Below are 23,963 nucleotides of genomic sequence, written 5' to 3'. Positions count from 1 at the left end.
TTCCCTCCCTCCCTCCAGTGACATTGAGTTGCTTAGTTCATTTTGGTCAATGTCCAGTGCAGCTGATGGATCCCACTGTTGTATGTTTTTCCCTGATTCCCTCTAGTTCTGTGTCGTCCTCCTGGTTTCCCTTCAGTGTGCACATATGATCAGCAGAATGGGGTTATTTAGTAGTGATTCGACCAGATGAGTGGAAGTTCTTGGTTTCTTAAGTGTTGTTAATTTTGTCATATCACCTTACATTTTGGATTTAACATCCGCTTATCACGGAGACCATGTGCCATTTGTCTCTTTGATTTTGGCTCACCTCGCTCAACATGATTTCCTGTAGCTTGATTGATTTCCCTACTAATGCCATTAATTTGTCTTTTCTAATGGCTGGAAAATATTCCGTTGTGTATAGTTACCACAGTTTTTTGATCCATTCATCTCTGGTGGGACATATGGGTTGTTTTCATATCCTGGCTATTGTGAACAGTGCTGCAATAAACATGGAAGTGCATTTGTCCTTGAATATTGGTACCTGTTGTTCAGGATAGAGGCCTAGAAGTGGTATGAGTGGGCCATAAGGAAGGTCAATATTTATCTTTCTGAGGACTCACCAGACTGCTTTCCAATGTGGTTGTGTAAGTGTACATTCACACACACACACACACAGAGAGAGAGAGAGAGAGAGAGAGAGAGAGAGAGAGAGAGAGAGAGAGAGAGAGAGAGAGAGAGAGAGAGAGAGAGAGAGAGAGAGAGAGAGACATTTTATTGATCCATTCTTCTACTGAGCAGCATCAGGGTTGGTTCCATATCTTAGCTATAGAAAATAATGCTACAATAAACATTGTTGTGGTGGTAGTTTTAGTATGGACTGGTTTGTGATCATTTGGGAGAATGCCCAAAAGTGGGATTGCTGTATAATAGGGAGCTCTATGTGGAGGCTTTTGAGGAACCTCCAAACTGCTTTCCAAAGTGGATGAACAAGTTTACACTCCCACCAAGAATGCAGTAGGCTCCCTTCTGGCCATATCCCTTCCAGCATCTGTTGTTGTAAAAATATGGAACGATTCACTAATTTGTGTATCATCCTTGTGCAGGGACCATGCTAATCTTCTCTGTATGTTCCAATTTTAGTGTGTGTGCAGCCAAATTGAGCACAAAACATTTTTATAAAGAGTAATTGATTTTCTTAAACTAGACAATTCAACAAAAATAAGTTCAAAAGAATTGTGAAATTTTAGAACCATGTGTTTCTTACATAAGCACACATTTAAGAATAAAGTCAAGATTGACATATCAAAAACAAAATAATTCCAGATATTTGTTGTTCATGAGATTTGTAGGAGGAAGAATTCAATTATTCTACAAAAGGCACTTGTCATAATGATCATTGCAGCAAATGTTAAGGTTTGTTAAAAGTTTTAATGTTTTAAATATGTTTAATTTTGGGATTTGCTTATATATGGCAAAATTAAGACTGTTTGGCAGGTCATAAAAATTTTTGATAAAGTATATAATATTTCTGGTAGCATGTACTAGTAAGTATGTACATTTCAGATTTTATAGAAACTTTACTAATGAGAAGTTGCAAAGACTGTGTAAAGAAGCAGTTAAGATTTTAAGTTAAGATTTTAAGTACACAGTTTCTGTTAAATCTTCAGGGCTCCTTTACGTTATATGTTAGTGATGAACAAATAATGATATAATCCACATACAAATGATGAGATGAACTATAAATAGTAATCTTAGTGAGTAAATTTAAATGCTACTTATAGCTTTATCCAGTTTTAAATGTACAGGAATATGAGAAAATAGTAAACTCTACTATGTACACTTCAAATACTGAAAACCTTGGTAATTGTTTTGTTTTTTATTTTAGTAATCATTAATATTTAATTATTGTTTTCTTTATTTATAGCATTTTTCCTTGTCGTAATATAATACAACTTTTTGTGAGTCATGATTAAGAGGTACTTTGAGAATATCATTGGGATGTCCACAAAATTTTTCATAGGTGCATGTGAATTTACAAAGAACAAAACTAAAAACAAAATATTGATTAAAAATTATATCAAGTAGAGTCTGAATCAGGAGTGTTGATAAATGTCCACACCTAAAATCTTAACCTTAGGCTGGAGCATCTTATTTAAATACTGTTGAGAATTTCAAGACTTCTTTATGTAGGGCCCTTAGAAGCATGTACAGCATGCATGTGTACAAAGCCAGTGACAACAGGCAAATATGACTAAGTTTCCCCAAAAGGAATCTATGAAGTCAATAGTTATCTTCCCAAGCAGATGAAAAAAATGCGTCCAAAATGATTCAGTGCACCTACATTTGTGGAGTTATTTAAGTTATGGATTCTTTGTTAGACATATTCTTTTCTTTTAAAAATTGTCAAATATTAGCTTTATAATAAACTTTGTCTAGTATTTCTTGGTTCAAAACAGAAATCTTGATACAGTTGATGTCACTTGGCTTTCTTACTTTCTCAGTTCAAAGCCAACCTAGGCAGGAAAGTCTGTCACATTCTTATCTGTAACCAAACACTAAAAACGCCAAAAGTGGAGTTTGGCTCAAGTAGTAGAGTCCTAGCTTTGGGGGAAGTTGGCCAGGGAAGACATTTGTTCAGAGACATGGTCCAGCCTCTGAGTTCAAGCTCCAGAACCAGGACAAACTAAACAAACGAACAAGAAAAAAACGCACATATTTCTTTGGGACCATCCATAAAGCACTGGTTTGAGAACAGGCTCCTTTTGCTGATCATACTCACTGGATCCTGCTTTTTTCGAATACTAATTGTGCTGGAGAATTCAGGACAAGACTAAAGGAATTAATAAGTGACTCCTGCAACAACAGAATCATCTCAATAGTGAAATATCCATGCAAAAGACAAATTAAAACCTCCAAATCTTTGTTTCCTTGCAAAAGAAAACTTTTAAAACAATGTTTATTTCCTTTTGTTCTATGCTGGCCTTCAAATGGCACATTGTTTCCTTTTGAAATACTTTAAAGAAGTTTTTATATGAATAAAGAACACACTCGAAAAAAGACAGGGACAGTTTCTTCAAGCTTGGATTCTTTTTTTTCTAACAATGAATATATATTTCTTACAGTGAAAATACTGAACAGAGTGGTTACAATTACATGTGCAAGATAATGAGTACAGTTTTTATCAAGCATTGTAGCCTACTCTTTGGTTTCCCCTTCCAATCCCTAGACATAAAAGAAATGCAAATCAAAACAATATTGAGATATCACCTCACCCCAGTTAGAATGGGTATAATCAAGAACTCTAATAACAACAGATGCTGGAGGGGATGTGGAGTGCCACTTTTGGGCATTTACCCAAATGTTTACAAACAAGACCACACTAAAGCTACGAACACAACTATGTTTATTGCAGCATTATTTACCATAGCTAAGATCTGGAATGAGTATAGTTTTTATCAAGCAATGTAGCCTACTCCTTGGTTTTCCCTTCCCATCCTCCCCTCCCCCCTCCATCCAATCCTCCTCCCCCCAACAACAAAGTTGTAAAGTTCGTTTTTGAAATAACGAGTTGTACATCTCATTGCTGCAATGGTTCCACCTGTATCCCTATTTAAATGATTTGTTTTTTTTTCCGTTCCCCTCCAGAAATTATACCGACATCAAATACAGTGAAATCAGGGGTTATTGTTATCCCGTGGGGAAGGGACATAAAAAGCAACAAGGAAATCATCTTATAAATGTGTTAGAAAAAGTCACATGAAAGAACAAAAAACATTCGAATACATATCTTAGGGTTCATTTCCCTAACATCAACTTATCTGACCTTTTCTGTTTGACTCAGACATATACTAGTTATTGGAAATAGGAAAACCATGGGACCTATGTTTCTTTGGGCGTGGCTTACTTCAATTAATATAATTTTTCCAAGTCTTTCCAGTTCCTAACAAATGTGGCAATGTCATTCTTTCTGATGGAGGCATAGGATTCCATTGTGTATATATACCACATTTTCTTGATCCATTCATCTACTGAGGGGCATCTGGGTTGGTTCCATACCTTAGCTATGGTAAATAAGGCTGCAATAAACATAGTCGTGCTGGTACCTCTAATGTGGCCTTGTTTGTGAACATTTGGGTTAATGCCCCAAAGTGGGATTGCTGGGTCTTAGGGGAGCTCTATGTGGAGTCTTTTGAGGAATCTCCAAGGATCGACCTCAGGACCACTGGAATAGAATTGAAAACCCAGAAATGAACCTACAAACCTATAGCCATCTAATCTTTGATAAGGAGCTAAAAAAATTGAAGAAAGGCACCCTCTTCAGGTAAAATGAATGTTTTCAGGCTTCATAGAACTAGCACAAAGACATCTTTGGACATGAGGTAACACGCCTTTCAGAGACAACTTAGTAAATACAAAATATAAAATTTAAAAACATTATTCATGTACATATGGCCATATAAGATAATGTTAAGAAAAATGAAACCTAAGATAGGGACACAACTTGTTTTATTCTTTATTGAAATTGTTTTTAATGTATCTAAAATGTACTATGTGATTTTTTCGTTTTTCCTCCATGTTCTTCCCGCATGATATAACTCCTGTTTTCACTGGATATGATGTTGGTGCCCTGCATCTTGCATATACATTTTTCTAGTGTGGGAAGGGGAATTGAAACAACAAAATGCTGAAACAAAGATTCAGGATGAACTATTGTAACAATGATATGAACAAGACACTATGTAGAAAACGAATTTTACAACTTGTGGAGGGGAGGGGGAATTGGGCAGATGGGGAGGGAATGGATAACACAGGAAAAACAAAAGAGGATGTAACAATAAGAAATGTACTCATTACCTTACTTATGTAACTCTAAGCCCTCGGTACATTATTTTTTACTATAAAAACATAAAAGAAACCATTATCCATGAGTACATTAACTTCAAATTCCGTAAGTGCTCTTAAATTAAACTTAACTTGGAGAAGATTCTCAGAAAAGTTTATTTGTGTGTGTGTTGTGAATTATTTCCCAAGTGTACACAAGTTAACAGTAGAAGAAACAATAGGAATAATAAGAGAAAGAAAAGTTCTGTGTTTAAGTATAATGGTTCAATATACTATAGAAGACTCTGCAAATAAGACAACATTGAACCAATAAAGCCAAGGCCATTATGTACATCTATGGGAGTGACATAGAGAAATAATTAATACTAAGAGGAACATGAACGATGAGGCCACTCTCTTTCAACTTCTATCTCTAAATCATGGTTGCTAATCACGCAAATTTGTAAAATGTACAATTGAAGAATAATTCTGATTCCAAAGCAAGTTAGATATAAGAGCATGGACTTAACTGGAAAAAAAGTCCATGGTGAGAAAGCAGGAATTATACTGGCAATGAACTGGTGGCCAAGATCTCATTTCTTTTTCTTTCTTTTATCTTTATTCTTTCTTTCTTTCTTTCTTTCTTTTTGATGGTTGAGGCAGGGTTTGAACTCAGCCTGGGAAATATCTCTCCACTCTTCACCTCAAGACTAGTGTTCTACCTCTTGAGCCACAGCGCCACTTCCAGTTTTCTGGTGGTTAATTGGAGATAAGTGCCTCAGAACATTTCTTTCCTACTCATACAGGATTTGAACTGCAATCCTCAGATGTCAGCCTCCTGAATACCTAGAATTATAGGCGTGAACTCAAGTGATGGAATACTAGTCATGAGCAAGATTGCTGAATGAGGTTGCTGAGGCTTTTGCATACACACATACAAACATACACATACACACAGAGGCACATATATGTGCAAACACACCTGCACAAATAAAACAACTCTCAGAATATGGAGAAATGTTAGAAAACAATAGAAAATATATCCTGAGTAAGACTAGATCAAGTGATAATTTTTAATATTAGAAAGTCCTCAAGTGAAATTTATTCAAAGTTTGATAATATTACATACCTAGGGACCAGAGATAAAAAGAAAGTCAAGTAATCATTATTAAAGGGATTGGATCCCTGGAAGAAGGAATCAGAGACCCCTGCAGGTGCATCTGAAAATGTTCATATCCTGTGTGAAATGATAGAACATCTTTGAAAGTAGTACATAAACAACTTGAACAGTCAGTCTAATGAATAAGATCATAGGAGAAGTTCAGAATTTCTAGTCTGTATCTAGATTAAATAAACCACCAAACTATGGAAGGGCAATTTGATACAAGCCTGGAATTCTAGCACTCAAGCTAAGACAGGAGATTAGAGAGTGGGATTACATAGTGATACCTTCCCTGGACCAGGTAGCATAATTTTGTCTCAATGAAACACACCAAAAAACAAGAAAGGAATACACAGTTGGAAGTTTGGGCTAATTTTGTCACTATGTTTTGAGAAGGCAAGTTTCCTATTGAAATGCAACTCATATATAATCCTCAGTTGTGTTTTAAATGCTCTCTGCATTACACAACATTCCTAGATGCAAAATGGCTCATGATTCCCAATCAAAAATTTGAAAAAATAAGCATCATTCTGTTGGATTTAAAAGAAATAATGAAGGATTACAAAAGTTTAAGCCTGGAAAAATACAAAGTTCATCTAATGTAGGACTTTGTAGACCTTGCTAAATTAGAATTTATATTTAAAATAAATATTTTGGTTTTGTTTCTAATTTCATATTCTATAGGATACTACAAAATTCTTTTTAAGTAGAGGTTTTAATTGACAAATTCACACATGAATCAGGCATTTTATTTGCTTAAAATATTCTTTCAAGCGAGGTATAATTAGAACTTAGTTAATTGATAATTCCAACAGTTCATGTATAAAATGAGATAGTGTGAATAATCTGCACAGAGTTGCCAACAAATGGATGATATTAATTTATTAATTTAGAACAAGCAATTTTTTGAGGCTTTGGTGTAACATGGTATGAAGACAATAATTGTGTGAGGTCTTGGTTCTTCTATCTATTTGTAATACAGGAAGAAATTTCCTTAATTACATGCCTCTGTATACAATGAGAAAAATGCGAAGTTGGAGTTGGTTCTATTTTTTGGTTTGTCCTCAGGTTTGAACTCTGGGCCTGGCCACTCTCTTTGAGCCAGTTTTTGCTGAAGGCTCATGCACTACAACTTCAACCTCAGTGCCACTTGAATCTGGCTTTTCCTGAGAAGTTTATTGGAGATAAGAATCTAAGGAATCTTCCTGACTGGGTGGGCTTTGAACCACAATCTTCTGGTCTTAGCCTCCTGAATATCTATGATAGATAAAAATATAAGTAATATTTGCAAGTGCTCTGATTTCTAGAACTCAGAAAAATGTTGCAGCAAAGTTTAGTGTAGTGTACTTTCCACAATAGGAAAGGCATCATATTAGCACAAGTGTAGTATTTTTTCACAATAGTGATAAGCTATTCATGATGTGAATTAAGGGAATTTTAAGGTGCACCATACAAATTGGAAACTGTTGGGCTACGAAGACTTTATGGCATAAAAGCTTGGGATTGATGATCACAGAAATAATAGCTTACTCTGATGAACAAATGTTTACTCTTGAGGAATTAATTATTACACATACTTCGTAGTTATATCCTCCACCAGAATGTGGCTATTTTTTTTCTGTTGATTTCTCACTATGTAGCACCCCATTAGAAACTGCAGTTATTGCAGAATTAAATATCATACAAACAGGTACTGTTTTGAATATCTCTGATATGGAATGTTCAGAATTTGAAAATGAGTAGTTAGTATTTGTAAGAACTTTGAAGAACACATATATTCTGTCCTTTTAACAATTATTCAGTTTTAAAAGTTAGGAGTTTCCAGAGAATTAAACTGTTTTCTGTTTTACTATGGGACAATATTAACTTATAATTTTTTTTGAAAATTATGACAGATATATTGTGAAAATATTGTATATTTAGATTACATTCAAGTTGATGAACCTCTGATAAAGAAAGGTGTAATTAATTCAAATTAGATGCCAAATAATGTTCATTTTTTAAAAGGTAATGCACATAGAATAATATTTACTATAGCAATACAGTGAAATTATACTTTATTTAACTTATTTTTGTTTAATTTTATTTTTAAGGTGATATATACAGGGGTTGCATTAATTGTAAGGTAGTGAATACATAACATGTCGAAATTTTACCCACTACCTCATTTTTCTCACACTTTTCTTTTCCCCCCAAACCCCTCACAAGTTGTAATGTAAATTTCCAACATGTTGTCTTGTGAGTATTGCTATTGCATTGGTTTGCCCTTTGAACTTTGTCTCCCCAATTTGTTGTTCATCTTGCCTTCTCAAATTAAGATAAATGCATGTGCAATACACACAGTACTGAAATCAAATACAGCAGGGGATAAACTATAGGGGAAAACACAAAAGAAAAAAGAAATCACATAGTACATTAAAAAAAAACACCCACAAAGAAAAACCTCTATTTCCATATCTAGATGTTTATTTTGCTCAACATGATCTTGTATGGTCCTATATGCAAAGCTTTTGAGCCATTCTGCTCATCTGCTAGTGTTATTCTATACATATCCTATTATTACAAATGAGGGAAACTATGGAATCTGTGTCTTTGGGTCTGGCTTATTTTATTTAGCAGGATTTTAAAAAATCTTTCCATTTCCTTTTAAATTGGAAGCATAGAATTCAACCATATATATATAAACAAAATGTGATATATATACATATATGTATATATACATATATATATATACATATATATACATATATATATATATACATATATATATCACATTTTGTTGATTCGTTCATCTACTGAATGGCATATTGGTTTGAAAATGTTTGCATGTAAGTATCATTTAGGGTCATTCAAAAATGACAGATGACACCTCCCCAGAAATACTAAAATCATTATTTCTTCGTAAGAAAGGATTTTATGGTGGTACAAGTGTTGCAATATCTAAATGAGTGTAATTTATATCTTGCACTGAATTAGGCAGGAAGATATCTAATATCATATAGGATAAAAATGGTAGTGACAAAATATTCCCTTGAGAAAGATATAGGAGTCTGCAAGAAGTATGAAGAAATTCAGATAATTTTAAAGAATTTAGAAATACAAGCTCAAATATGTTTCTTTAAATAAAAATTATGTAAGTGGAAGGGCAAAAGAAGGAGAAGAGAGGAAAGTAACTGACAGCAGATCATTGTCCCAAGTTAGAGTATAAAAAGTCATAATCTAGAATTCAGATGGAGATGGCAGAAGGTCTAGGCTAAACAAGCTTTCATATAGACAACAGTTTTAGTGTTCCAGTCAACAGTCCTAGGATAGAGAATCACACCCCGTGTGCCATCACAGTACAGAGTGTTTGGCCAGAGATGGAATATCCAGGCAAGGAAACAGATCTGAGAATCAGCGGCCAGAGTCACCCTGCCTACAGAGAGAGTCCAGTCAAAAAGATGCCAGACACAGTGTGCGTATTCTACTCAACACCAGGAAGAACTGACAAGGAACAGATATATTCATGCTGCATATCACAGACCATAGTGGGCCCAGTCACCAAGCTTCTGGCATGAATAGAACCCTGACATCCTCACTCCTTCTCAGAAAGCAGAGGAGGGAAGGTGGCCCCTCTCCCACCACCAGAGAGCTCCATCTTTGATACTGACAAAGGCCCAGAAATTGATACTGACAAAATGCCCAGACTTTAGACTGTGCAACTACAGGACTTTGGTTTATGCTTGCCTTAAAATAGTGTCTAGCACAAAAATCGATTCATGGAATCCAATAAAAGACAGCTGAAAGAAGTCAGGGAGACCGGAAAGGGAATGTTGAATGGAGCCTAACAGAAGGAATGGGAGTCCAAGGAAACCATAACCGATCAACTAAGTGATTTGAGAATAAACACAACACCAAATTAAGGAAGTAATGAAGTTCATATAAGATCTAAAACAAAGCTCCAACAAAGAATTTGAAGTCATCAAAGCTGACCAAATAGATGGAAAAAAAAAAACAAAGTGGAAAGTCTTGAGAGCATGGAAGACCATGTAGAAGATCGAATATGAGGGATTGAAGACAGCGAGGTTATTATACAGAAAGAACATACAACTATCCAAGACAAATCCAAGAAATATGCTAGAGCTATTCAACATTTGGAAAACACCCTCAGAAGGTCTAATCTGAGGATAATAGGTGTAGAGGAGCACCTAGAGTCAGAAGTTAATGGTCTAGGAAATTTGGTTAACATTTTCCAAGCAGAGAATTCTCAAAAATGCAAAGAGATAGACCTATTCAGATTCAAGAAGCTTTTAGAACCCCAAATAGACCAGACCATGACAGGATATCCCACCTTGACATTATAATCCCCACAGCATCAATTCCAAGGAAAAAATCCTTAAAGCAGTCAAGGAGTAAAGATCAACCACTTACAAAAGGAAACCAATTAGAATAACCTCAGATATCTCAGTGGAGAAAATTACAGCAAGAAGAGCTGCCATGCCCTAAAGACAAACAATTATCATCCAATTATACTGTACCCAGCTATACTCTCCTTCATAACCGAAGGCCAAATAAAAACCTTCCATACCAAAGAACAACTGAAACAATATATATACACCAAACCAGACTTATAAATGACACTTAACGAGGTATTACACATAGAAAATCAACAAGACCACAATAAAGGCAAAGAAACCGCACTCAAACTAGAATCCAAGAACCATAGGAAGAACCCAGTTGCTGCAGCCCCCAAGAAGGGGCATAAAATGGCAGGAACTCCCAAACAGCTCTCAATTCTAACTCTCAACTTTAAGGGATTGACTCTCCAATTAAGCGACATAGACTGTCAAGTTGGATTAAGAAGCAAGATCCTTCTATCTGCTGCCTTCAGGAGTCTCATATTGCCCATAAAAACAAACACATTTTCAAAGTGAAAGGCTGGAACAAAATCTACCAAGCAAATGGCCCACATAAACAGGTGGAAGTTGCAATCCTAATAACAAATAAAATAGACTTCAAATTAAAAATAGTGAGAAGAGATAAGGAAGGTTGCTACATACTAATTAAGGGATCTCTCCTTCAGGAGAATATTACAATTTGAAATATCTATTCGCCAAACAACCAAGCACCCAAATTTCTTCAAGAAACACTACTTTCCCTCAAATCTGACATAGATCCAAAGACATTAATTGTTTGGGACTTTAACACACCACTTTCCCCACTAGATAGATCAACTCGGCAAAAACTCAACACAGAAACTGCATATCTAAACACCTGCATAGATCAACTAAATTTAACAGACATCTACGGAATATTTCACCAGCAGCATCAGAATACACGTTTTTCTCAGCAGCTCATGGCACATTTCCCTACATAGACCATACTTTAGGTCACAAAACAAACTTTTCCAAATTCAGAAACATAGAAGTTATACCTTGCATTCTCTCACACAACAAGGGAATAAAATTAGAACTCACCACCAAAAGTCACCGAAGAAAGTCCTGTAACACATGGAGGCTGATAAACACACTGTGGAATGACCAGTGGGTCATGAAAGACATTACAAAGAAATTCAAATATTCATGATATTCAGCAAAGATGAACACACAAATTACCACCTACTCTGGGACACAGCAAAGGCAGTACTTAGAGACAAGTTTATAGCCCTGAGTTCCAACACAAACAACTTGTAGATATCTGAAACCAACAATTTAATGAGACATCTGAGAGCCTCCTTGAATAATCCAGTAGATGGAAAGAAATGATTTATATTAAATCAGAATTAAGAATTAGAATCCAAAAATACCATAGAAAGAATCAACAAAAGAAAGAGTTGATTCATCGATAAAATTAACAAAATTGACAGAACTTTAGCAAATCTTACCAGAAAAAGAAGAGAACAACCCAAATAAATAAACTCAGAGATGAGAATGGACACATCACCACAGAAACAACCGAGATTCAGAACATTATAAGGGAATACTTCTCAAAACTTTATGCTAATAAGTTTGAGAACTTGGCAGAAATGGACCTTTTCCTAGCAAATATTGACATGCAGAAACTAAACCCAGATGAGTTAAACCACCTTAACAGGCCCATATCCAACAATGAAATAGAAACAGCAGTAAGAGTCTTCCCATCTAACGAAAGCCCAGATCCCGATGGATTTACAGAGGAATTCTACAAGGCCTTCAAAAAAGAGCTCACACCAAAACTCCTCCAAATCTTCAATGAAATAGAAAGAGAAAGTTCACTACCGAACTCATTCTATGAAGACATCATAACCCTCATCCCAAAACCAGGCAGGGAGTCTTCAAAGAAAGAGAACAATAGACCTATTTCTTGGATGATCATTAATGCAGGAATTCTCAACAGACTTTCGGCCAATCGACTTCAACAATTCATCCAAAAAATCATGCAACTCGATCAAACAGGATTCATTTCAGGATTCATTTCATGCAAAGTTGGTTCAATATACACAAATCAATTAATATAATTCATCACATCAGAAAGAGCAAGGACAAGAACCACCTGGTTATCTCAATAGATTCAGAAAAAGGATTTGACAAGATCCAACACCACTTCTGCAAAGATTAGGAATCCAGGGAACATTCCTCAGTACAACAAAGGCTCTATATGACAAACCTACAGCCAACATTATACTTAATGGTGAAAAACTAAAGCCATTTCCTCTTAACTCAGGAACGAGACAAGGATGTCCAATGTCTCCACTTCTCTTCAATTTAGAATTAAATGCCTAGTTAAACCATAAAACCAGATGCAAACATTAGAGGGATCCAAATAGGGAAAGAAGAAGTAAAACTCTCCCTCTTTGCAGATGACATGATCTTGTATTTAAAGAATCCCACGGACTCCACTCTCAAATTACTCAAGCTGATTCAAAATATTGGTAAAGTAGCAGGGTATAAATTTAATCCTCAAAAAACAATGGCTTTTCTGTATGCCAACAATGAGAAAAGCATGCTGAAAACCAGAAAACAACTCTATTTGTCATAGCCCCACAAAAAATAAAATACCTAGAAATTAATATACCCAAAGAAGTGGAGGATCTCTATGATGAAAACTTTAAAAACTTGAAAAAGGAAATCAAAACAGAACTTAGAAAGTGGCAAAAAAAACTCCCATTCTCCTGTATTGGAAGGATCAACATCGTGAAAATGGCAAAACTTCCCAAGGCTATCTAAAATTCAACGTGATACCTATCAATATCCCAACATCATTGTTCAAGGAAATAGAAAAGGCAATCCAAAAATTCATATGGAACAATAAAAGATCCCGAATAGCAAAAACGATCCTTAACAGAAAGAACAGTGCTGGAGGAATATCAATACCAAATTTCAAACACTACTACAAAACCATTGTAATCAAAACAGCTTGGCACTGGCACAAGAACAGACCTCAGGACCAATGGAATAGAATTGAAAACCCAGAAGTAAACCCACAGACCTATAGTCATCTAATATTTGATAAGGGAACTAAAAAAATAGAATGGAAGAAAGACAGCCTCTTCAGTAAATGGTGCTGGCAAAATTGGTTAATCACTTGTAGAAAATCAAAAATAGATCCATAATGTCATCCTGCACCAGAATCAAATCCAAATGGATCAAGGACCTCGGAGTCAAAGCAGACACTCTGAAAACATTGCAGGTCTGAAATCATTACAGAAACACAACAAATCAAAGAAAATTTGGAAAAATGGGATTGCATTAAGTTGCAGAGCTTCTGCATGGCAAAGGATATAGCTAGCAAGATCAATAGAAAGCCTACTTATTGGGAGAAGATATTCACTAGCCATACAATGGACAAGGTTCTCATATGTGAACTATACCTGGAACTCAAAACATTAAATCCCCCAACAACAAATCCTCAAAGAAACAACTGCCCAATAAATAAGTGGGTTACATTCCAACATTGAGATGTACAAGTCGTTATGTGGAAAATGAACTATACAACTTTCATGGGGGGTTCGAGGAGGATTGGGGGTCGGGGGAGGATGGGAAGGGATGGGAAGGGTAAACAAAGGAGGAGGCTAAAATTCTTGATAAGAAATGTACTCTTTATCTTGCCCATGTAATTTTAACTCCTCTGTACAATATTTTCAAAATAAAAATAAATAAATAAATAAAAATAAGAGGGCTAAAGACTTACGGAGAAAATTCTGTGAAGAGGAAAGAAGGATTGCCAATAGACACATGAAGAAATGCCTGACCTCAACAGCCATAAGAGAAATGCAAATCAAAACCACATGGAGATACCACCTCACCCCAGTTAGAATGGCCATAGGCAAGAACAAGAATAACAGATGCTAGAGTGGATGTGGCCAGATGGGAACCTTACTTTATTGTTATTGGGAGTGTAAACTTGTTCAACCACTTTGGAAAGTTGTATGGATGTTCCTCAAAAAACTCCTAGAGCTCTCCTATGACCCAGCAATCCCACTTTGGGGCATTTACCCAAATGATCACAAACAAGGCCATACTAAATCTTCCAGCACAACTATGTTTATTACAGCATTATTTACCAGAGCTAAGATATGGAACCAATCCAGATGCCATTGAGTAGATGAATGGATCAAGAAAATGTGGTATATATACACAAAGGAATTCTTTGCCTCCATCAGAAAGAATAACAATGCTCCATTTGTTAGGAAATGGAAAGACTTAGAAAAAATTATATTAAATGAAGTAATCCAGCCCCAAAGAAACATAGGTCCCATGTTTTCCCTTGTTCAAGTACCACTTCTGGTTTGCACACACACAGTCTATGAGGGTACGTTCTCCATGTTAAACAATAGGGTAGTACTCCCTATCTGAACGGGAAAGTTCCACAGTATAACCCTATGCCCACATTAGAGGGTGTACAATTATCTTGGAGCTCATTAGTTTACCCAGGAGAAATATAAATATCCATAAATTTTAGAGCTAATTAGTAAACATCTGAATTAACACTATATCCTAGATGTTGTGTGATTACAAGTCAACATTGTATTATTGTTACATAAGAATCCTCCCCTACTTGCCAATGTGTAAGAGAAAATGAAAGAAAGGCATTAAAGCATAATGCCTTATCTTTTTAGAAATTTAATCCTAGTGATGAGGGTAATGTCTGAAATCTTCCATTCAATAAAAGCTTGAAGTTTATCAGAGCACTTCCTACATATAAGAATTTGTGGCAGTTTGAATGACAGGGTTATTTCATCATGGAGATATCACCAAAACACTGTTCTTATTGAACGTGTCTATACCTTTTTAGTTTTCAAATCCAAATAGCATATTTCCTTCAATATCTCTGTAACAGTTTTGACCTTTTCTTCCTGCAAATTCTTTCCTTTATTTACTTCTGTAAATCTGAGTTTATTACTTTCTTGTTTCCTTATTTATCTCATTCTTCCAATCTTGTCCACAATAGTACTCACATTGTTCAGAACTGTGTCAGAACTTTCCCTTAACTCTTCCCTTTAATAATGCCCCCAATTTTATTATTCTTTTTCATATAAACTTTACAACTATCAGAGTTTTTTTCTCCCTAAATCCATCATTTCCACTTGCAATCCCTATCACCAAGAATATCACTAACACAGTTGCCTGGCCAGAGATGTAGAACACTAGATTTCTTCTTACCCTTCTGCTATCACCCATTAGTTAAGATGAAGGATCAAGATTTTCTGAGTTTCTGTCACTAATATGATTTCTATGTACTCCTTTTTATGCCCCTGACACCAGCCTGTTTCATGTAATCATCACTGGTCACCTAGATTTAAGCAACATTTTACAAAGTATGTTTTTCCCCATAGTCTTTTCTTATTGGCCCTTTCCATCACCAAATTACTTCTGCTTGTAAGCACACAGAGTGAAGGGCTCAGACACAAATTCTAGTATCATTATTTACTCATTACATTGACTACTGGCCTTACATTTCTCATCTGTAAATGGATGTATTCTACCAGAGATATTGAAGAATATATTTGTTGGCTTATAGAGCAAAAAAAAAAAAAAAGAAAAGTGAAGAGTCCTTACATTTTCCCCCTTAGCTTACAAATAAGGAAAGTGTCAAATTCAGTTTGTTGGTATAAAGTCACAAATTTTTTCATGCAGAAATAAAAATAAATTTTCCTCCTGGCTCTAAGGACCGTGTCCTTTTAATGTAACTCCAGATATTTAAGTGGTATTATGTAATTGTGTCATGTGTTTACAGCTCTATTGAAGAATATGTCATTGGAAAACATTGGTTATTGAATAGTGTCTTAATGAGAATGGTATTTGAACTAATCACACTGAGTTGAAAACTACATCTTAGTCCATCAAAATTTTTCTTATTGCTTTATTTGTTGCCAAGAGTTCTTAATAAATTTATACATAGATTTTCCCCAGTTAACTGGATGGAAACTAAAACTGATCATGGATTTCTGCCTAATGAGTGAAGTATGCTTCTTGAGGCATGTGTTGTTAACTTCTAGGGATATATAACTAAGCCAATGGCTATGTGGGTAGTTAAAGGCTTTCTCCTAAATTCCTAAGGCTAGAACAAACAAGATGATTTGTAACAGAAAGCACTCAGCTTATTATATTTTATCTATGTGGGATAATCAACATGTGCAAATAAGCGATTTTATTTATAAGAAAACAATAGTACCAAGAAATGTGAGTATATTTAGAGAGACTGAAAGAATAACATTAGGGTTTTTACTGTCTCACCTGTTTATGTGATTGTATTTCTTCATATTGAGACTCTCCTCTTATTATTCTTATTGTATTAATCCAATGCTTTTTAGTACTATGTATTCAATGTGGGAAATCTGGCTTAAAAGATGTATAAAAATTTTTCCTTTTGATTCACTACCTTGTCATTATCAGGCTTCACTGTGGTCATCATCATCTTCATAAAAATTATTATTACAATCATAAGTGCTAACTATTGAATGTATGATACCTGTCTATGATTTTGCAATATTTGTATTATGATTAATAATTTTAATGTTACCACTGTGCATGCATACATGTTAAAATTTTGAATAAATAAAGAAACAAAAAAAAAAACCTAAGCCATATCAGGTAGCTTGACTATGTGCTTATAACAAATTATTCAATAGATTTTTGAGGCATTGCAAATTCCTAACCAGTATGAATTATCTTCCTCTCTCCCTGTCATTACACACGAATATTTAAGAGTTTGAACAGAATTTTTTCAAGTAATATACTAGAAACGTTACCACAATATCATGCGTATATCTAAAATTCCCTTGAAATTAATAAACTGTACTTTCTATTGAAATATTAGTTATTTTATGCTAGGAAACTTTTTGAAAAATAGACAGCCTATCTTTGAAATAAAAAAAATAGTTGAATAACGGTTTCAGAGGGAGTTCTGGGATAATGGCGGAGGAGAAGCTGGAGGCTAAACAAGCTCTCACATAGAAAGCAGTTTTTGTTCCAGTGAATAGTCCTAAGCCAGATAATCACACCAAGTGTGCCATCACAGGACAGAGAGTTAGGCCAGAGAGGGAAAATCCAGGCAAGGAGACAGATCTGAGCACTTGCCAGCTGCTGTAGCTGAGGTGGCAGCTGCTGAGGCGGCAGCAGTGGCAGATGTAGCCACCATACTGGCAAAATAGAGAGTCCCGGACAAAGGCCCTAGAGGCGGCAGGTGAGCGGATTCTACTCAACACCAGCAAGAACTGACAAGGAACAGACATCTTCATCCTGCAGTTTGCTCACCGACCAGAGACAGCACAGGAACCAAGATTCCGGCGTGAGAAGAAGCCTGACATCCTCACTCCTTCTCAGGGTTCAGAGGAAGGAAGACCACCCCTCCCCTCGCCACTACCAGAGATCTCCATCTTTGATACTGGCAAAGGCCTGGCTGAGCAGCTAGCTCTAACTCAGGCATTGGAAGGAAACAAGAGTAATTTAGTAGCTCACAGGAACCTAATCTGACCTGCTAGGCTCAGCTCCACCCAGGGAAAAGTCATCCAGAACAGGGCGCAAGCCCCAGGAGTGGATTTCTTCACTGATTACACAGAGACAGAGGCTGTCCTTCTCTACAGCAGCCTTGAAAATCAATTGAAATACAGTAAACATAAATCCTGAAAAAGGCTCCCGGCTGGGCTCTGTGAGTGACTCAGAAGCTAGCCCCTCAGGGAAAAACTACTATTTGCTGAAAAGCCTCAACTCTACCCAGAACCTAGCCTCAACACAGTATCTTTAAAGTAGAGGAAACAGCCATCTCCCTCTTTTGTGATACTCAAAGCAGATCTCCCTCTGGGAGAAGGATCAAAAAATCCTGATAAGCAGAGCATTTTTCTGCCTGCTCATAATAACCGACTTAAAAAAAAACAACCAAGCCACAGCAAATTCAAATACCACAAGCAGACCAGAGACTCCAACTAGAGACAGGTTAAGGACACAAGGAAGATATAGGATCTTCCCATCCCCCCCCAAAAAAAATCAAAGAACTTTTTTGTACCTTTTATTAAAAAATTTTTTCTAAAACTTTTTAAAAATTTTTAATATTGAACTTTTTTTTTAAAAAAATTGTTTTCTATTAACTTTTTTCTTCCTCTTATAATTTTTATTTTAAGGGTATAAGTGTGTGCTTTTTTTCTTTTTTTTTCTTTTTCATTTAGCACTACTGACCTTTGGATCTTTTTTCTTTCCTTCTCATTCTTTGAACCTTTTCTTCTCTTTTATTCTTTGCATGACTTAATTGCTCTTCTGCTCATCCTCAGATATATGTGTAGTTGATTATTAGATCTTATCCCCCATTGTGTACACATTTAATCCAGAAATGTATTACTCAATTTAATACCTTTTAGACTTAAATTACTTAATAATAGTACTACCTCTTTATATCTATATAATATTTTAAGCATTTTTAGTATACCACATCTCCTTTTCATCCCTACCCTTATCTTATCCTATCCACATTCTTCTCTGAATATTACATCTTTAAATTTGAATAATTTTTAAGTTTTTAAGTGTTTCACTTTTTAATTTTTAATATTTGTTCTTCTATTTTTGTCTCTTTTTATATCTTTATCTTCTTTTCTTTTCTCTCTCTCTCTACTATCATTCTATCCAACCTAGTTCCCACTTTGAGATTAACAATTAGTTAAGTTAACTCACCCTCTGCCTTTCCATATCCTTCTATCCCTATTTTTACCCACATCTCTCCAAACCTAATAATTTCTGGTTTGCCAAAATCTTCTTTGTGGTTCATAACCCATTAATACATAGTTGTTTGATGTTGAATAGATATATCCGTTGAACTAGAGTGTATCTGCAGACTTTGACTGAGCAACTACAAACGTTGGTTGATGCTTACCTTAAGATAGTGATCTAGCACAAAACAGGTGTTACTTTCATCCCAAATGGGCAGAGCAAGCAGGAAAAACACAAGAAAAATGGCAAGTCTGGGTATATCAACTCCGACTCATGATAATCCGTAGACAGAACAGATAATAATCCAGAGGAGAGTTCCCAAAAAGCTCTACAAACACCACTGGTAAACATGGTAAATGGAAAGATTGAAAACCTGCAAAGGACTCAGTATGAGCATGATAGGGAGAGAGAGGAGGCAAAAAAAGGCCAATACAAGAATATCATGAGCATGAGGAAGCTACTCAAAGATTGATACAGAATTGCGTGAGCAGCTTGAGAGCACTCAAACAGAAATAAAGGAATGGTGTGAGCAGGCTGAGATCAGTCAAAGAGAGCTACAGGAATCACATGAATGGGAGGAATCTAATCAAAGAGACCAGGAATTGAGAGACCAGAATGAGAATACACAAAGATAATTAAGGCATTCATGGAATCCATAAGTGGTGAAATAAAAGAACTCAAGGAGTCCACAAAGGGAATACTGAATCTAACCCAGAAGAAGGAATGGGAGTCCAAGGAAACCATAACCAATCAACTAAGTGATTTGAGAATAAACACTGAACACCGAATTAAGGAAGTAAAGAAGTCCATAAAAGATCTAAAACAAAGCTTCAACAAAGAATTTGAAGCCATCAAAGCTTACCAATTAGAAATAAAAGAAAAAAAAACAAAGTAGAAAGTCTTGATAGTGGGTTAGAACTTGCAGAAGACTGAATCTCCAGGATTGAAGACAGCATGGATATTATAGAGAAAAAACATATAAACATCCAAGACAAATCCAAGAAATATAGATCTATTCAACATTTGGAAGACACCATCAGAAGGCCTAATCTGAGGATAATGGGTGTAGAGGAGCACTTAAAAACAAGTTAATGGTCTAGGAAATTTGTTTAACAGGAACCTAGCAGAGAACTTCCCAAACATGAAAAAAGATAGACCTATTCAGATACAATAAGTTTTAGGAGTCCAAATAGACCAGACCAGAATAGGACATCCCACTGTCACATTATAATCCACAATGGATCAATTCAGACCAATGAAAAGATCTTTAAAGCTGTCAAGGAGAAAAGATGAATCACCTATAAGGGGAAACCAATTAGAATAACCTCAAATTTCTCATCAAAGACAATCAAAGCAAGAAGAACCTGGAATGATGTATGCCATGCACTACAGACAAACAACTATCAACCAAGAATACTGTACCCAGCTTACTCTCCTTCATAACCGAAGGTAAACTAAAAACCTTCCATACCAAAGAACAACTGAAACAATATATATCCACGAAACCAGCCCTACAAAAGATTCTTAATGATTTTCTATACAGAGAAAACCAACAAGACCGCAATAAAGGCCAAGAAATCACACCCAAACTGAGCATCTAAGAACCATAGGAGGAACCCAGTTGCTGCAGCCCCCAATAAGGTGCACAAAAATGCAGAAACTCCCAAATACCTCTCAGTCCTATCTGTCAACATTAATGGACTTAACTCTCCAATTAAGCAACATAGACTGCCCAGATGGATTAAAAAGCAAGATCCTTCTATCTATTCCCTTCAGGAGTCACATGTTGCCCATAAAAACAACATTTTCAACATGAAAGGCTGGAACCAAAGCAAACAGCCCACATAAACAGGCGGCAGTTGCAATCCTAATATCAGGTAAAATAGACTTGAAATTAAAATTAGTAAGAAGTGATAAAGAAGGTCACTACATACTAATAATTAAGGAATCTCTCCTCCATGAGAATATTACAATTGTAATTACCTATTCACCAAACAAAGGAGCACCCAAATTTATCCAAGAAACACTACTTTTCCTCATATCCCACATAGATCCAAAGACATTAATTGTTGGGGACTTTAACACACCAATTTCCCCACTAGAGAGATCAACTCGAGAAATCGCAGATCTAATCAACTGCATAGATCAACCAGTTTTAACAGACATCTACTGAATATTTCACCCAGCAGCATAAGAATACAGGTTTTTCTCAGCAACACATGGAACATTTTTCAAAATAGTCCACATTTTAGGCCACAAAGCAAACTTGTCCAAATTCAAAAGCATTGAACTTATACCTCTCAGACTACAAGGGAATAAAATTAGAACTCACCAACAAAAGCCACCAAAGAAAGTCCTGTAACACATGGAGGCTGAACAACACACTGCTGAATCACGAGTGGGTCATGGAAGATATTAGAAAGGAAATTCAAATGTTCATGATATTCACCAAAAATGAACACACAAATTACCAGCTCCTCTGGGACACAGCAAAGGCAGTACTCAGAGGCAAGTTTATAGCTCTGAGTTCCTACATCAACAAAACGGAAAGATCTGAAACCAACAGTTTAATAAGGTACCTGACTCTCCTTAAATAAGAGCAGCAAGATAAACCCCAATCCAGTAGAAGGAAAGAAATAATTAAAATTAAATCAGAATTAAATGAATTAGAATCCACAAAAAGACCATAGAAAGTATCAACAATAAAAGAGTTGGTTCTTCTAAAAAAAAATTAAAAAAATTGACAGACCCTTAGCAAACCTTATCAGAAAAAGAAGAGAACAACCCAAAAAAATAAACTCAGAGATTAGAATAGAAACATCACCGGAGAAACAACCAAGATTCAGAACATTATAAGGGAATACTTCTCAAAACTTTATACTAATAAATTTGAGAACTTGGCAGAAATGGACCTTTTCCTGGCCAATATTGACATGCTGAAACTAAACCAAGATGAGTTAAATCATTTTAACAGGCCCATATCAAGTATTGTCATAGAAACAGCAATTAGAGTCCTCCCATCTAAGAAAAGCCCAGGACCAGATGGTTTTACAGCAGAATTCTACAAGGCATTCAAAGCACAGTTCACACAAATACTCCTCCAACTCTTCAATGAAATTGAACGAGAAAGTTCACAACCGAACTCATTCTATGAAGCCATCATAACCCTCATCCCAAAACCAGGCAGGGACACACCAAAGAAAGAGAACTATAGACCCCAACTTGCAAAACTTTCTTGGTTTCTTTCCTTTCTTGCTTTTTAGTGCTGGGGATTGAACCCAGGCCCCTGTGCATATTAAGGAAGTTCCATAATTCCAAGCAATATGGTCATTTCAATTGCTCCAATTTCACTCTTCAATTAACTGGTACCTTGTTCCGGATACATTACGTTCCTTGATCATAATATTTAGAGATTACTGAACTTCATAAGATTTTCTTCATTTTACAGAATATTTGTTTCACCCTTCCTATGTATTAAGATACTGAGCAATAAGGATTTTCTTGAACTCCCCAGGCAGAGTTCATGGCTCATCATCAGGTTTTATTTTACCATATATATCATTATATTATTACATTTATAATAACAACTCACTTAAATAATTGTTTCTCTTCTTCAGTCTACTGGTAGATCCATGTCCAATCCTAGCTTTTATATAAACAGGAATAGAATTTTTCTCATCTTATTTTCCACTTTTTCACATGGTGCAAATTTTCCTGATCGTGTAGAATTGTTTTTATCCATGAATATTTTTTCAGGACATTTCTGCATATTGTGCATAAAACACTAAAGAGATTTCCAGCCAAAGAAAACAACTCAGGGGGAGTTCCGGGAAGATGGCGGAGGAGAAGCTGGAATCTGAACAAGCTCTCGTATAGAAAGCAGTTTTAGATTTCCAGTGAACAGTCCTAAGCCAGAGAATCACACCAAGTGTGCCATCACAGGACAGAGAGTTAGACAAGAGAGGGGAAGCCAAGGAAAGGAGACACATCTGAGCACTTGCCAGCACCCGCTGCGGCAGCGGCGGAAAGGTCGCGGTGCCCACCTCTGGGGGAGACATACCTGAGTGCTCACACAGAGAGTCCAGGACTAAGGAGCCACACACAGCGGGCGAGCAGATTCTACTCAACACCAGCAAGAACCGACAAGGAGCGGACATCTTCATCCTGCAGTTTGCAGTCCAGAGACGACCCAGGATCCAAGACTCAGTGTGAGTAGAAGCCCGACGTCCTCACTCCTCCTCAGGGAGCAGAGGAGGGAAGGCCACCCCTACCCCCCCCAGCACCGGTGATCTCCATCTTGGATACCGACAAAGCTTGGAGGAGCTGCCAGCTCCAACTCAGGCATTGGAATAAAAAGAGTCATTTAGCAGGTCACAAGAACTTAACGGCGAACTGACCTGCCAGACTCAACTTCATCCAGGGAAAAGTCACCCAGCTCAGGCGCCAGCCATTGGAGTGGCTTTCCTCACTGGGTAACCAGAGCCAGAGGCTGCCCCTCCCTCTAGCAGCCTCAACAATCAATTGAAAAACAGAAACCCTGCGAATGGCTCCAGGCTGAGCTCTGTCTTTTTTTTCACAAAATAGCCCCAGGGAAAAGCTACTGATTGTTGAAAGGCCTCACTACTGCATCCCCCTCTTTTGTGACTCTCAAAGCAGATCACCCTCCATTAAACTAATCTGGGAGGGGGATCTCAAAATCTTGGGTAAAGGAGAGCATTTTTCTGCCTGTTCAAACAAACTGACCTAAGAAACCAATCAAGCCACAGGACCTCAAGCTGACCAGAGACTTCAACAAGAGGCTGGTTACAGACAAAAGGGAGATAGAGGATTCTTTCCACCCC

The 23,963-nt window shown here is 36.3% G+C and overlaps 1 non-coding gene across 1 annotated transcript; it reads right to left on the bottom strand.

Annotated features, from left to right (window-relative positions):
- Positions 1-1,040: 1,040 nt before the first annotated feature.
- On the bottom strand, positions 1,041-1,146 carry LOC138825652 (U6 spliceosomal RNA). The gene has a single exon (XR_011371455.1). It is a non-coding gene; the product is annotated as a U6 spliceosomal RNA (small nuclear RNA).
- Positions 1,147-23,963: the final 22,817 nt, after the last annotated feature.

This window comes from Dipodomys merriami, unplaced genomic scaffold (assembly GCF_024711535.1).
Source record: "Dipodomys merriami isolate MVZ:Mamm:240054 unplaced genomic scaffold, mDipMer1.0.p SCAF_139, whole genome shotgun sequence".
In the NCBI taxonomy this organism is placed as follows: Eukaryota; Metazoa; Chordata; class Mammalia; order Rodentia; family Heteromyidae; genus Dipodomys; species Dipodomys merriami.
The sequence above is the reverse complement of the archived record's forward strand: the minus strand, read 5'-3'. Positions and strand labels throughout refer to the sequence as shown.